Here is a 3,719-nt window from a genome sequence, read left to right on the forward strand (position 1 = left end):
GGGGAAGTGAGGGCAGGCTGAAAGGAAGGAGGACTTTCCAGGTTGCATTGTCCTCTTTGCCTTCCAGAGATCCTGAGTCAATGTCTCAAAAGCCGTCGATGACATCAAGTTGATTGGTTTTGCTGCAGCCCTTGAAAGCAGTGGTGGGGAATCGATGCAGCCCAGGATCTGCTTTTAGGAGGACAAAATGAGCCTTATTCATGGCCACGACAAAGGGTCCTGGGCCCCTTCACCTGTTTCTTCCCTTTGGAGGAATGGTGCAATGCATTTTCTTCGGTCTCTTTGGCCAGATTCTTCCCAGAAATCGTTGCTATTCAGCAGTAGGTGAAGGTTTCCTTTTTGAAATCTTTAATGAAAACAGTATAAATAATGTTCTATCTTCCACCCAAGACGGACAGAATTATTCCTTCTCCCACCTACACAGATGGAAGGAATGGTTATGTATGGATTGTGTTTTCCTACAGCCAGGCTGGATGACAATCTGGTTGACTTCTAGGACACAGCTTTTCGAAGATGCTGCTTCTTCAGCAGCTGCAATGCCCACGCTGGTGGGATGGCTGGCACGTGGGAGTAAATGCTTAATTAGGAGATTTCTCACAGAGGCAGTGGGACAAGGCCTCATTAGAAGCTTCAGGCATAATGTTGATCTCAAAACACGAACAGAATACTTTCAGGCTTAAATAGCAGAGTGATCACATCAGTCCCTGCTAGAATCCCTAGGTGTCTAAGGCACTGGACAGAAATTAGTATCATCAGTTCAAACACCTTGAAAATTGGAAATAAATTATGCCAGACACTGGAGACAGATGGCATCCATACACCAGGCAGAGCCAAAAAGCCCAGCGCTTTGGACATCTGTAGATAAATTCCCTGAAGCACCTGGAGCAGCAGAGAAGAGAGGAGAAAGTGATTTGTGCCTGAGAATGGATGGTTTTTTTGGAAGTATCACTTCAGCTTCATCCAGAGCACAAGCAGCAAAGAGAGAAACTCATTCACTAACCCAGTCTTCTGCTGTGTCCTCCTATAGGGATATAAATATGGCTGAAAAATGTCTGCACTGTTTATTGCTTTGAAGTCAAATGTGCACCAGCTATTTTCAGAAACATGGGAGAAGTAATGCCTTCTGGCTGGCTCTGAGCTGCTAGGTCGTCTGAATAATTTCCCTTTCCCTGTCCCCCTGCTTTTATATACACATGGAAAGGCAGACATGGATATTTTAATGTATGTATTAAAAGTAGACCAAAAGTTAGCGTGCTGTTTGGAGATGTGTGGCATAGAAATAAATCGCAGAGGAGAGCAGGGAAGGAATGTGTGCTGCTCCCTGGCAGCCTTGGCTCGCTTGGGGCTGCACAGCAGAGCAAAGCACAGCTCCTGCCTCACAGCCTCAGTACGAATACATCAAGCTCTTTTGTTTCCCACGTGTAGGGTCAGTGTTATTTGCTTTCTGACCGATGCGACTGCATCAAGCAAACCAAAAATGCCCTTGAAAAGCTGATCCAGCTCTAACCAGTCAGCGAGATACGGGACTTGGGAGGTAGCAGAAGGCTGCAGGACCGATCCTCAGCCTGATGCCACCAAGAACAAATGAGATCTGCACGACAGCACCCCACGTTTCCCAAAGCTCAGAAAACACGAAGGAACTTGAGACAAAGCTGATGGCATAGCCCAAACACCAGAACAGCTATGGACAGAGTTCCCTAAGAATGCAGCCAGCTTGTAATACTCGTAGTTATCCATGGCTTTCCAGCCATACAATGGACAGACAACTACATGACAACTCTGCGCTGTCTCCTGAGGGTTCTGTGTGCACCAATAGAGAGACAGAACTCTAACAAAGAGAATGGCAGTGCTGGAGGTTGTCTTAATTGAGTGCTAATGGGTCCCAACCGGGAGACAGGCTCAGCTGGGTGCCATTTGCTCTAATTGATAAGAAGCCCTGATTGGGTCCTTGGAGGGTGCTGGTTCCTCACTGAACTTACTAAAGGGAAGCTGGAAAAGGAAATCCCTGTTGCTTAAAAGGGAGAAGTTTTAGTTATGGATTTTCTGCTGCAAAGCAAGTGGAAAGGTTTTAAAAGAAAAAAAAAAGCACCTACAATGGAGCTGAGAATGGGAGAGTAGTGGATCAAATGAAGTTGCTTTGAAGAAATGATTTCAACGTGGAAGGAAGTTGTTCAGTGCAGGTAGGAGAAGGATCTTTGGTAGGGGTTGCTGGCAGCTACGATAAATGAGAGCTGTAGTTCTGCTCCTGCTGTGCTGCTTGGGTAGTGAGTGAGCTGGGAGATGGGGAGGCTGCAAGAGGTGGGAAGGTACTGCTGTTGCCCTGCTCCTTCCTTGCTTGCAGCTGCAGAGCTGCCTGCACGGCTTGCAGGAATGCCGTGTGCTGGAAGGAAGAGACTTTGGAGCTTCCCAGTGAGGTGTGGCTCATCAGTATCTTAAGGTGAGGATGCTTACTTGAGCTTGGGTAGCTCTAGTTGCTGCTATGTGAACAGTGGTGTAGAGCTCTGTGTTGGTGCTGCATGGAGGACTGGGGTTAGTAGGAGAGAGCTTTCTTCAGGGTGGCCCTGAGTGTGCTGGCAGTGCTGATATGAGTGACAGTCTTCAGCTTATAGATGAGATGGTTTCTGTCCTCTTGGAGCGTGCTTGTTGCAGCCCTTGCTCACAGCAGGGATAGATGGGCCCAAAGGAAATAGGATCTTCTGCTTGTTCCTGAGTCTGCCAGAGTTAACCCTGTGCAAGTAAAAAGGAAGCTGAGTTACAGAGAGGTCATGCCTCAAATGAGGTCTAGCAAACCTAAATTTATCCTGTCCTCTGACAGAAATTAGACTGGAACGATGCAAATGGTGGAGGCTGCTGTTTATTTTGCTTCTGTGATGCTGAAAATCCTGGATGTTTTCCTTTTTTGGCCAAACTGACCCACGGTGCCTGACTCTATACCTTCAGTGTCTCAGCTGGAGCCCTTCAAGTCTTTCCCACCAATAGTTTCCTTTCCTGCAGGAGGGAGTTCAGCAGGCATTATACAGCCTTGCTGTGATGCCAGGCACTGGCAATAGCCTTGTTACTGAGGATCCCTCTTCCTTTCCCTTTTTCCTGCTAGAACCATGAAGCACTTGCAGCTGTGAAGGCAGCTTCTGAGCATGGCTTACCTGCTTGATGCAACTCGAAGGAGCTCCTTAGAAAGCCCCTGTAAAAGTATCCAAGGGATGGGTGGGTATTTTGTTAGGGTGAATATCTTTGCCTCTGATGCATTTTTTTGGTCATGTCTTTGAGCTATAACTGGTAACAAGTGTTGTTTTTCTTTCTTTAATCGCAACCTTAGATGGTCAACAGCAGATGCTCTGGGGGAAGGGGTGAGGGAGCAAGCAAGGGATGACCCTTGTGCTGGTCTCTCAGATGCAGCTACCAAACAAGACTGCCATAACCATATGAATTCTGTGCATCTCTGCCAGTGAAGAAAGAAAACTACATCAGGCATATCAAGGAGACCAGCAGAGTCTCATCACTGAGTGTGCCCTGCTGACTTATCAGCTTTTAAATTGCTGACAAATGACTAGTTCCTGTAATGATCCAGTTCAGGGGGTCCCTACTTGGAGAAACACTGGGATCCCTCTGGCAGGGTCATTACTGGAGGTCGTTAATCACTGATTTGATATTCAAAGCTGATGGCGAAGTCAAAGCGGGTCAGCGTGCTAATGGTCATCAGCAGTGGCAACGACCAATTT

This window comes from Meleagris gallopavo, chromosome 12 (assembly GCF_905368555.1).
Source record: "Meleagris gallopavo chromosome 12, MGAL_WU_HG_1.1, whole genome shotgun sequence".
Lineage (NCBI taxonomy): Eukaryota > Metazoa > Chordata > Aves > Galliformes > Phasianidae > Meleagris > Meleagris gallopavo.